At 39.6% G+C, this 13368-nt stretch overlaps 1 long non-coding RNA gene across 1 annotated transcript in view; it reads left to right on the forward strand.

Moving 5' to 3' along the window:
• The first annotated feature begins 685 nt into the window (after positions 1-685).
• Positions 686-13368, forward strand: part of LOC125617250 — a 79238-nt gene continuing 66555 nt past the window's right edge. The window contains exon 1 of the long non-coding RNA XR_007348183.1: positions 686-809. This is a non-coding gene — a long non-coding RNA (uncharacterized LOC125617250). The remainder of the gene's footprint in view (positions 810-13368) is intronic.

The raw sequence follows: 13368 nt of genomic DNA on the forward strand, positions 1-13368 counted from the left end.
GCCACAATTCCTGAAGTCCAGGAGGGGACTGGGCTCAGCCAGGCTGTGCTCGGTGTCACACTCAGACAAGATGACCCTGTCCCTGACTGTAGGGAGGCCACTTACAGGAATGTGGTGGACAGTTCCCAGGGAAATAGGATGTCTTTGGTTACAGCCTGAGAGAATGCCGTTGCTGTACCATTGTAGGTTGTTGGTAAGAATAATGGAGCTGATCGTATAGAGGTTTTAAATGTTCTCACCATAAAAAAATGATAAGGACTGAAGTGCTGTGTATCTAACTAGCTCAAGGTAGTCATTCCACAATGTGTACATGTTTCAAAACATTACATTGTATAAGATAAATATATAAAATATTTCTTTATCAATTAAAAACAAAAAGAAGAGTTGGAAGGGGAATTTACATTCTAAGTGCAAAAAATAATATGCATTGTAAGCAAATCTTGTTAAGATACAGAGGAAACAGAAACAAAACAATAATGAAAATTAGTTTTTATTTTGCCTGAGTAAAATATACTTAAACTACTCCTAAACAGCTTAGCCTGTTACACTTTGAGGGTCCACTATATGTATTGCTTCCAAACATTCTCATGACAAAGTCACATTTTGGCACAGGTACACTGTGAGGCAGGAATTGCCCTGTGGTGAGACCCTCAGACAGTGGTGTTTCAATTGGTCCCCACAGAGATCAGCTCCGAAGTTGGGGATGCGCTCAGAGGTCCGAGCTCCCAAAAAACAAGAATCCAAACACACAAGGAAGGGCCCACCCTCTTCACAAGGAACAAAGTTGCTTCTAAGCCTTTGGAAATTAGGTGAGTGGCAAAAAAAAAATCTCTCCCAATCTGTCTCAATGTTCCACGCCCAATGAGTCACACATACCTAGTGGTATTTCTGAAATCTGTGGCCACTTCGTCACTTGTATGCATATACCTTATCATACCTTGGCAGAGTAACTGAGAAACTAGTTTCATCAGTTATGCACTCTTTAGAAAAGAAGCATTCATAAAGTACATGCACTTGGGAATGAGGAAAAAGTTCCTGCTTGTATAGGGTTCTTTTTTCCAATCATTCTTGTGCCAAGTTTTTTAAATCATTATGATTATTACCAATTCCCAACTAAGGAACAAGATTTGGAAAGAGCCAAGGCTAAGGTCAGCCAGAGGAGGTGCTACATTTGTTTTATTAGATTTATTTTTGATGGAGGCCACCTGTTCCTAATTTTCAGCATGGCTCTTCGGATTTCTACATGGCCTTAGAGGTGTGTGTGTGTGTGTGTGTGTGTGTGTGTGTGTGTGTGCGCGCGTGCGCTTTGGATTAATTTAGGGTATGGAGTTTTTATTTCACCAACTATCTGAAATATTTCTCTTACGTGCCCTCACCTGCCTGCTATTCTTGACGAATAGGGACAAACGGGTACATCAGGACTTTATGGTATTTTGTGATATTTACTTTTTAAAGGTTAAAATCAAAATTAATGACAAATGGAGAGTTTTCATTTCACAAGCCTCTTTTGATAAATTTAGAAAGTTTAGAAAGTCAGGCTGGGCATCCCTCAGCCTTTGTCTCCTACCTTGTTAAACACAGGACCATCCTTTTCTTCGTTCCACTGACTGTTCTCTAGTATGTGCTTCTGTAGGAATTGGCTGTATCCAAAGCTCCACCTGAAAAAATACACCAATGTGACAGCTTAGCTGATAACATACAAAACTGTCTTCCATCTTAGAAAAGAACAAACAAGAGGTTCACCAATCTGTCCTGTGACTCAGGACCCTGGCCATTCCTGCACTTGGCTCCACCTCTTCCCCTTCCCGGTCACGCCTCAGTTAACTGAAACCCAGCTCTCCACTCCTCTCAGCCTGCCTGAAGCTGCTCACACCAAGGTGAGCAATGAGGTCATTTCCCTCCATGTCTTCACTGCTGTTCTTAATACACTTGACCTGCACACATCCCAAGTGGAGTCCTCCTCACCTACTACTGGGTACCTCCCAATTCTCTATTCCCAGGGCTCATTTCTCCTCTAAACACCAGCCTCGTGTCCAACACTGTTTTGACATGAGAACTTCCCCAACTGGGTGACCCATGGGAATCTCTTATCAACATGTCTGTCCTGGTCTTGTCTGTTTCCACATGAGCCTGCCCAGACTGGTCTTCCACCTGCATTCCCTAGTTCAGCCTGCATGCAGTGACCCCGCCCAAAGGCCTTAGAGTCACCCATGACCTCTACCTGCTCACCCCAAACACCTGGTAAGGCACCAAAAATTACCTTTCAAAAGTCCCTGGGACTCTTGCCTGGATTATTGAAACAACACGGACAGTCTCATCTCGCTGATTCCAGTCTATGGCCTTAAATCCATCCAACTGCACTAATGCCAAGGTAATCTTTCTAAAACACCAATGCAGTAATGCCAATTCTCTGCTTAAAATTCTTCAAAAGCTCTCGGTTGTGCAGAGTTCAGTGTGTGTCCCCGAGCATAGCACGTACAGCCTTATTCTGGCTTTTGCTTATATTTTCAGTTTCATTTCCTGCCAGCCCCTTTCACTCTCAGCTGTACCGAAAGAAGGAAAATCGTATTTTCATTTAACTCATTCCCATCTCTTCAGTCCATAAGAATTCCATTTTAGTCTTATAGATTTGCCAAAAAGCAAAGTAGCAACCTTCACTCCCTCTAATATAATCAGTCTAGAATTTGCTTCCATATGAAAATGTCTCTGTATTTGATGTCCCTGGTTATTTCCTCTACTCTGTTCTTGTCCCTATGCATAGAAGGGTGTTCAGAGACTGGCACACTGGCAGTGATGAAGCAAGCAGGCGGTCTACCTGGTGCCCATCCATTTGATCTTTTGTGTAGTCTGCCTTCAGAGTTTCTGCAGACCTAGAAGGCTGGTTTCTGGGCACTTGGCCATTGGTCAGTTCAAGCCCTCATCAATGCACACGATGACATATTATCATCTCAAGCCAAACTTAATTGATATGTACCAATCTCCATGCACAGAATTTCAACTAGCACTCCTTCTTCCCGGCACCTGTTAAACTCTCATTCCTGATCCAGATCCAGGTCACACGCTACCTCCTCTGGGCCTCCTCCCTTTACACTAACCCTTTTTAAGGAGAGTCGATTATCTCCTTCACAGCTCACACAGCACCCTGAGCATCCCTCTAACATCCCGCTTAACACTCTGTGTGACCACCCTGATAGATATGTGTCCCTCTCTCACACTTGTCTTTAAGTATTCACAGATGGTCTGAGTTTTGGTCAGTGCTGGACTTTCAGTGTCGAGCCTACTGCTGAATAGCTGCTCGTAAATGTTTATTAAACAAGCAATAGTCACCTACTTGGGAAAAATAATAGAATTTATTTGTCCTATTGCCTCTATTTACAAGGGCATTTCAAATAGAATCACAAAACATTAGAATAGGAAAGAGAAATTATCAGAGGGTGATGGTAACTGTTTTCCTGAATCAGATTAATAAAGGCAAATGAGAAGTTCAGAACTTCTGTAAGATTCCACTGAAAACCAATTGGATTTTTCAGGATTGGCTGCCCCAGCAATGCAAACACTGATTTGATAATGAGCTCAGAGATTAGCATGCCTGAGCCCCTCCCATTAGGCTTCCTTACGAAGTCCCAGGCATAGGTACAAGGAGTCTCCAGGCTGCAGCCAGGGGGAGTCTATGCAGTGGGTCCACTCCCCTCCACACACCCACCATAGTGGTTGATCTATCTGAGCTGTGTTTCCATTGAAGCCCTAGATCCCATTCAGATAAGGGTTGCTCTTAGCAGGCACTACTATAATTCTCCATGCCACAGGAGTCCTTCCACTTGTGGCCAGAGGGGATGCAGGTGATGATTGAGTAGTCCAAGCTTGGTCTGCCCATCACAGTGCAGCAGCAAGGACATGGGACACTCTGGTGACACATCTGCCTTTCGGGAGCCTGTTTCTTATGGTGGACCTCAGATCTGACTCCTCCTTTACTGTTTCAATGGGTCTGGGCTGGGTCAAGGTTTAGGGTTGCCCTTCTTCTTTCCCAGGGGGGAAGACTGTTTCCTGTATCTTACTGAAGATTCCATGTCCTGTTCAGATTTCATAGCTCAAATGTCAAGCGAGATGGGAGGTGGGGCTTGTGTGTTGTCCAGAGGACCCACCCATGGGGACTTCCTGTCCAGCTCTGTCATTCCAGGCTTTGGCAGCCCTGCTCCACCAGCCCTGGTCTGCCTCAGGAAGCTCCCTCTGTTCTCCCTTCAGGTTCAACCAAGGAAGGATCTCCAGTTTTGAATATCACTTTGGCACTCACAAAACAGTTGACTTAATCAAGGAAACATTTGACTTTTAACTGTAAGTGTTTAATGGCCAGTGTCCACCCAACTCTGGGCCCTACGTGCTCTTGTTACCTCATTTACACTGTTGTCAGGAACTCAGCAGAAGCACATTCATCCTTCAGAGTGTGAATGCTTTGAAAAAGATGCTCAGCATTTAAATGTCAAGATAATGGAGCAGCCCACACCTCCACAAATAATTATGTAAAGGACAGAGATGAGGTGTCACCACGTCACTGCTGCCCAGGCTGCCGGGGACCTTGGAGCTGTGGCCACCAGCCTACACCTCTCTCAGGTGAAGAACAGAGAAGAGGCAGTGTTGGGCCCAGGGCCCGCTGCACTGCAACTCTCCCCACCCTTCCTGTGGTCACAGCTGAGGCCAAGAGCATTTGCATGGGCATCTTATCCCCCGGACGTCCTACCTGGCAAATAGTTCTATTTGAAAACTGTCTGACATCTCCCATGCCAGGGAAATGGATGGTGAGACTTGATGCACTATTCCTGTGCCCTTGGGGCCCTGACAAACCAGCCATCTTAATTCACTTCTTTCTGGAGGGATGGGGCAAGGTCACACCTGGCCATTGAAAGCATTTAAAGCCCTCCCTGGAGGGGGGATGCAGGAGAGCAGCAGCCACCAGCCAGCCCTACACTGAGGAGGCCCTTGTGCTGTTTCTAATGAACTGGGACCTAATTGTCACAGGATGTTCCCCTGACTTATTTCTTGGCATAGTGGAGGCTGGATTAAGCTATCACAAATGCCCAGGCCATAGAGAATTGACTTCTTTTCAAACAAAGAATTGTCCTTCTCCTATTCCTTAAAGGCAAAAGCAAAAACACATACATCTGATTTCCTTACCATAGCAACTGATAAAAATTAGACATATTCTAGGTGGCACCCTTCATCCTATACAAAGTGGGAGGACAGCACTCCTATAGGCTGAGACCAAGATCAGCAAAGCAGTGTCAGTGTGAACCTGGGCTGTCTTGGAGGCAGAGGGCCTAAGTGTACAGGTAGTAAGAACTGAGCCTAGAGATGAGTAACCCCAGAGATGCCTCATCCTATCTTCTACTGTTCTCCATTGGGGAACTGTCACCAGTCTAGGCTCCAAGCCTTGCAGACTCAGGGTGTTTAGTTCTCCCTAAGGTGCTTCACTGATTAATGTCAGGAGGTGCATGCACAGAGGTCCTACACAGTCCTTGTTACTCCCTGAAGTTGCACAGCGCTCAGCTGTGTACCAGTGCCATGGTGGGGTCACAGGACAGTTGGTGCTGCTCTGTGAACTATTCATTTTCAGTTCATGATAAAGCAGGAGGGATTGAAAGAATGCATTCAGAAACATTTAGGGTAGAGTGACATTGTTGCTACATCCACTTCCGAAGCCCTTGGATACTTCTTGAATTCGTAGTCTGGTCAGGTACAGGCCAGTTTGGGTGCTCTTGATCTTGGAGTGAGTCACTCATGGTGAATCACACATGATGGGTCCCGGGCGTAGGCGTGCACAACAAGGCTGTGGTGAAGTTCAATTAGTCACCTCCAAAGTGTATGAAATTGGAATCTATTTCTTTTAGTGGAAGAATAATAAAGAATACTTTATTAACCATGGTTAGTAGTTACAGTTAGCAGTCACCAACTATTGTTAATAATATTGTATTGTATACTTGAAATTTATTAAGAGAACAGATCTTAAGTGTTGTCACACATACATACAAAGATAACCATGAGGTGACAGATATGAACTAACGAGTTGCAGTCACCATTTCACACAAATCATTGCAAACTCGAACATTGTAAACTTGACATGTGCATGGTTTTGTCAATAATACTTCAGTAAAGCTGAAAAAAGATAATTTAAGTCAACTAAAATGTTATTGGATTAATTGTTGAAAGGAACTGGTGAAGACTTAAAGATCTTTATTGAAAATTTGACTACATTTGCTTCATTTTGGATAAAAATTAAAAATGGATACCCTGAACCTACAGAATTCGTTATGAAAATCCCTTTTTCCTTTCCCATCAACCTATCTTTTCCACTGTGAATAATAGTAAAGGAAAACTTAGGGTTTAGACAGACTTTGCACTCAAAAGTGCTGTTATCATTACTCCAACATAGACTGGAAAATTCAAGAGGTAAAAAGCTAATTTCCCACTATAAAAAGTGAAATATTGAGAACCATGCTGTATATTCATAATGTGTTTGGAGATTTGTAACTGGAGAATCACTATTCCATTTTTTGTGGTTTGGTTAACTATAATTACAAAAAGATAAAAGCCACAGTACATAGCTTTTCACGAAAACCTCATCTTCTAATTCCAATGAGCAATATGTAGTTTGGGTAATTTTTCCCCATTGCACTTTTCCTGATTATTTTGTTAAGATATAACTTCATGTCTGTCAAGTCTAATAATACAACTGGGCTTGTATCTTGTGTATCTTTGTCTTTTTCTCATTTCCCTTTTCCAGTAATTTACTTATCTTCTTTTTTTTTCTTTTTTTTTTAATTTTTTATTGTTGGCTGTTCAAAACATTACATAGTTCTTGATATATCATATTTCACACTTTAATTCAAGTGGGTTATGAGCTCCCATTTTTACCCCATATACAGATTGCAGAATCACATCAGTTACACATCCATTGATTTACATATTGCCATACTAGTGTCTGTTGTGTTCTGCTGCCTTTCCTATCCTCTACTATCCCCCCTCCCCTCCCCTCCCCTCTTCTCTCTCTGCCCCCTCTACTGACATTCATTTGTCCCCCTTGTATTATTTTTCCCTTTCCCCTCACTTCCTCTTGTATGTACTTTTGTATAACTCTGAGGGTCTCCTTCCATTTCCATGCAATTTCCCTTCTCTCTCCCTTTCCCTCCCACCTTTCATCCCTGTTTACGGCCATACCACCCTGAACGCGCCCGATCTCGTCTACTTATCTTCTTTTATAGAAGTATCAGTCTGCAATGGATAAGAAACTAATTTGTGCGCAAGCGTGCATATAATACAAACACATTTATCTGGACCTTGGAGGCAGTGCAGCCCTGTTCTTGTGCAAGTCCTTCTCTTCTCTATGTACAGCTCACTCCCATGATGATCTCATCAAGTCTCAAGCCCTTAAATTCCACCCAAATGCCATCGGCTTCCAAATGTTTCTTTGTAGCCCAGACTTCTCTTGTGAACTCCCCTCACTTGGGCAGTTCTTGCATGACATTTCTGCTAGGATGAGTAACAGATCCAAAACTGAGTTCCTGATCTTCCGCTTCCTTACCCAAGATGCTCTCTGGGCACACTTTGTCATCTCAGAACCATCTTTCCAGTAGTTCGGACAAATCCCAGGAGTCCTCCTTGACTCTTTTTTTTACAGTCCACATCAGTTCCATATTGAAATTGTGTTAGATTATCGCAAAAGTCTCCTAAGCAGTTCTGCTTTTACTCTTGTCTTCCAGCATCTTCTCAGCATAACAGCGAGAATGAGGTTTTCAAAGCTAAAAATAGATCACATTTCTTTTCCACTCAAATCATTGCAACAAAGTCCCACCTTAGTTTAAAAGTCCATTATAACAACCCTAGAAACCATGTATGATCTACCCTGTTTTTGCTCACTTAACCCAAACCACTGAATTTCTTCTCCATCATGGATGGAGACATCACTGAGGTTGGGCACAGGGCAGCTGTGTGTTGAATGCTGGTCATGGTGAAAGAGAGATGATATGTTACCTTCAGTGGAAGTGGCAAAAGACTCAAATGGCTTTTTTTTTTCAAGAGTTTGAGCAAATGATCTTATGCCAAGCATTTCAAACCAACTTTCAGGGCTTTTTCTATTAGCCATAAATCTCCACTGTTTGTTTACTCTTTTGAAAAAGTAAAATCAAGAAGTGAAAATTCTTACCACCACTGGGGAGAATCATTTTAATCCTTGAGTCATTTGTCTTAAGACAAAGGAGGGTTGCACTTGAGTTTCAGGAGACAAACCTCAGCTGTTGTGTGAATGAAAGAGATTTATTCTTCTAGACATAAGAAGTGACTGCCTTATTTTCAGGAGCAAATTGGGGTAAATGATGGCTATATTTTGGAAATATGAGAGGAGAGGTTATAGAAGCTCATGAAAGACTGCTTTTCTTTTCCAAAATAATAAAGGAATGTTTTGATCAGCATAGTCATTCATACTTTAGTATGAACAAGTGCAAGTCTTTTTTAGAGAGATTTATTTTGTAGACTTCATCTTTACTTACTGAATGAATAGATTTAAGTACCTGCAGTCAAGTGAGCGTAAGGATAGTTCTATTTATTAAATGAATATGCTTCTGTTTAGCCTTCACATTCTTCATCAGATGTTGAAATTCCTGGCCAAATTGAATGGTTCACTTTAACTGAAGTATCCATCAATCTTGGATTTCCTGTTTGAAGAGGTCTCTACAGTAGGGATTTGATCTGTGCTCTATTAAGTAGCTTTAAACACAAAGTAGAACAATGCCTTATAAAGAAGAATTCTGATTCTCACTGATATGGTGCAGTCTTCTGCTTTTGCTGAACCAGCTGGAGTCTGAGGGACTTGATATTCTCCAGCCTGAGCTGGTGCCTTGGAGAATGACAGTGGAACGTTCTTGAAATTCAGACTGAAGATCTATCACGGCCTGCCTAGCCTCTGCTATACTGACAGCTGTGAAAACAGCAGAGCACAGACTATATCCACTGTCTTGTTTGATGCTCTGAACTTGTGAAATTGCTGGGAGGCTCCATGTTTTAATTTCCTGCAATGATTTATAAAAAGAGACTTTTCCTTCCCTTTGGGAAACCTGAATTCAAAGCTTTACCTGGGAAAGAAAAGAAGCCCAGCGTGTCACTTTTCAAAACCAGACTTTTCCCATCTGAAATCTTTGAATCCGAGAACCTCACCTTAGGTTCTGGTGTTGATCGTGGACAGGGAGACTCTCTTGTTAATTGCACTGTGCACTGTGGATGTAGAAATGTTGGCACGTGGGGAATAAGTTGGTGGCTTGTAAATTCAGAGAACATAGGAAGAGAGTTCTTTGAGATTAGGTTTGTTTTAGAGAACTCAGGGGTGGAGGAAGTTCATCAACGTCAAGGCTGTGAGGATGTCTGACTACAAGCAGCACCCAAAAGCCTGCTAGATATGTATCCAAGAGAAAGACACCATTATTCTCTTTAAACACCAAGACTTTCTCTCTGTTTATATCCACTTTCTCTCCAAAAGAAAATAATATTTATCTACAATATGAAATACTTGTATTTTGTTACTCTAAGGTATGATGGATTATTTGAGGATCCTCTTTTATAAAAGATAACTTGTTCAAGCCACTTCTAACATACTAACACATTTAATCATCACAACAGCTTTAGGGACTAGGTGCTATTGCTACTTGCATTTTGCAGAAAAGAAAACCAAGACAGGGAAAGGTCAAGGAAAGTTAAGGCCACACTAAAAGGGACAGAGACAAATGCAAATGCAGCCCAATTATCTCCAGACGTCATTGCCTATAATCTCGACATCTGAGCATTCTCATCAGTTAATGTGTTTTTATTTTTCCTTGTTAAAAATATTTTGACTTCAGGAAAATGATAGATTCCATCCATCTAAATTTCGCTTATCTTCCTATCCCCCCCCACCATATTTCAATACTCCAATACTTGATTGTTCCAGTCTAGATTTTTGAGAAAACTAATACCATGAATCACCTCTGAAGTGTGATTAGGAAGAGAGAAGACACAATTTACAAAATTATGAAATGAAAGCACTATAGACTGTACAGATGTTAAGAGGAAATATTATTAAAAGTACGTTTTACATTTGAAAACCTGGATAAAATGAAAGACTTCTTGAAAGACATAAACTACAAAGTCCATTAAAACAAGAATAGGTAACTTTTGTGTTTTTAAGGAAACAGAATTTGTCGTTAAAAACCTTTCTACAAAGAAAACTTTAGGACCAGATGATTTCACTGGTAAATTCTTCCCAACTATGTAAAGAATAGATAAAACCAATTCTACACAAATTCTTTCGGAAAATTGAAAAAGAGGAAATATTTTTTTTCATTAATTCTGTGAAGCCAGCATTATCTGACACCCACATCAAGCAAAGACATTCCAGCAAATGTGCCAATACATGGGCTGATATCCCTCATGAATACAGAAGCAAATTTTCTAAATAAGATTTTAGCAATTCAAATCTGGACAAAACACAATATATTATAATTGAGTGTGGTTTATCTCAAGAATGCAGGTTTTATTTCAATATAAAAAGTCAAACAATAAAATTCACTATAATTAACATATCAAGGAAGAAAACTATTTTATCAATAAATGTTGAAAGATATTTAACAAAATCCAGCATCTGTTACTATAAACAATTCTCAGCAAATTAAGAATATCAGGAAATTTCCTAACCCCAATAAAAGGTGTCTAAAAACCTGCAGTCACCATCATACTCACTAATGGTGAAAGACCAAACACCATAAGGTCAGGGATGTGACGGGATGTCTCTGAATCAACAATTCTACTCAGCATTTCATTGGAACTTCTAAGACTGTGCAACCAAGCAAGAAAAATTAATGAAGTTATTTCAATTGAAACAAAAATTTAAAACAGTTTCTATAATCTTTATCATTGTCTGCATAGAAAATGGTGGAATTTTCCAAAAAAGAAAAAAAAAACCTTGAAGTTTTAAGTTGATTTAGCAATCTTGCAAGATACTTGATTAATATGCTAAAATCACTTGGGTTTCTGTTATCTAGGAATAAATAATATAGGTAGAGTACTCGCCTAGCATGTGTGAGGCATTGGGTTCGATTCTCATCACCACATACGAATAAATCAGTAAAATAAAGGTCCATCAACAATTAAAAAATATTTTTTAAAATTGAAATCTTAACATTTTATTATCATAGAATCAAACTTTATTAAATAATTACATATAAGCCTGGTAAATATGTGAAAGACCTGTGGACTAAAAATTATAAAACATAGTTGAAAGAAAATAAAGATCTAAATTAAATAAGATCTAAATACCTTGTTTTAAAGGACAGAAAAGTGAATACCATTAAGATGTGAATTAATCTGAAATTTATCTACAGATGCACAGTGATTGCCATAAAGATTCTTGTAGACCTTTTGTGGAACTTGACAAAGTGATAGTAACATTCATATTAAATACCCCCCTCAAAAAAAATTGAAAATGAAAAACAAAGTTGGAGAGTTAATATCACTTGATTTAAGATTTTTTCTAAGAAACAGTAACTAAGTATTATACTGGCATCAAGATAAATAGATCAATGGAACAGAATAGAGAGCTTAGAATCAGACTCATCAATACATGGACAACTGATTTTTAATAAACCTGCAAAGACAATTCAGTAGAAAACTGATGATCTTTTCAACAATGAAAAGCAATATTTGTATGTATATTCCAATGGTAGACATCCAGTATATCCAAATATTCCATGTGTATCATTGGTGCATTTCCAATGATACATATGGAATATATTGTGAATAGGGATAAAAAACCAAAAAAAAACCAAAAAAATTCATTCCATTACTCTCATCATATAAAGTCAATTCAAAGTATATCATAAATGTAAATGTAAAGTCTATAACGATAAAGATTCTGAAAAAAAATAGGAAAAAATCTTTTGTGACTTGAGTTAAGCAAAGATTTTCTTCCCCAGAACTCCTCATATAATCAGACAGCTAAAATTAAAGATATACCACACCAAGCCATGGTGAAGATGTGAACAGCTGCTATGCTGGAGAGATTGTAGAATAAACAAGTCCTTTGGAGAATACTTTTGGCGGGTTTTTGTAAAGCATTAAAACAAACATCCAACCCAGCCCTCTTCCATTTTTCCCAAACAGAAAACAAAGCACATGTCCCCATAAGGGTGTGTACATAAATGTTCATAGGAGGTTTCTTTGTAAAAGGCAAATGCTGGAAAGAAACATCCATCCACAGATGAATAGCTAAACACATTGTGCTCCATCCATACGATGGCACATTATTCTAAAATAAAAATGAACGGACTGAGATTGATGCAACAATGTGAAAATTGAAATACACACAACAACATAATTTTGCTAAGTGAAAGAAAACAGACAAAAAATAGTACACATTATATGATTTCATTAACAGAAAAACATTAGAAAATGCAAACTAATCTGTAGTGATTGCAGATCAGTGGTTGACTGTGGGGAGAGGGACACAGAAGAGAATACAACAGATCTCTGGGAAGCCTTGGGAGGTGACAGATATATTCTTTATGTTGGTAGTGGCAATGGTTTCATGGGTGTATATTTACATAAAAGTGTGTCAAACTGAACATGTTCAACATGTAGATTTTTAATGTCAATTATGTAAGGAAGGTGTAAGTGGGAGATAAATGGAACAGAACTCCTTGTATTAAATGCAAGGGTAGTTTAATAAAATTAGGTGCTTTTATTAGTCCCCTTATTTTAAGTTATGTTTGATATGGTGGAATTCTGATGCAACCAAAATATTTAGTCAGTCTGTGAGCTCGTTCTGAAGGCAGATTAACATGTATTTTGGTGACTAGCTGGCTTCTTGCTGGCCTGATTTAAATTCTGTGCTGCAGAGGTGAAATCATCTGTATGCAGCCCATGTTCTTCACCAGCAAACACAGACTGCATAAGTCTAAAAGTAAATCTGGGCAAGCATTCTGGTTGTACTCTAAGCAAATTGAGTCTGAGATGACCTTGAGCAGGATCATATCTAACCTGCAGAGAAAATAGCATTTTTTTCTTGTCTGTTTATGTTAAAAAGAGTTGATTCATTTTCCTGATACATATGGGATCATGCATCAGCACATATCATTTTAAAATGTCCTTAACAACAAAATCCTCTTATCTCAGGTAAGGACTGGACAATTTGTAAGTGTTCATGCCTGTTTAACGTATGCTTTAAGATAGCCTGAGAGCTCTTTCGCTTCGCTCCGGGCAGAGAAGCTGAGTGTGTAATCAGCAGTGGATTGTAAGTACCCGAGGCAAAGAAAGCTCAGTGCGCCCCGCCTTTTTTTTTCTTTTTTTTTTTTTTTT

This window comes from Marmota marmota, unplaced genomic scaffold (assembly GCF_001458135.2).
Source record: "Marmota marmota marmota unplaced genomic scaffold, marMar, whole genome shotgun sequence".
Taxonomy (NCBI): Eukaryota; Metazoa; Chordata; class Mammalia; order Rodentia; family Sciuridae; genus Marmota; species Marmota marmota.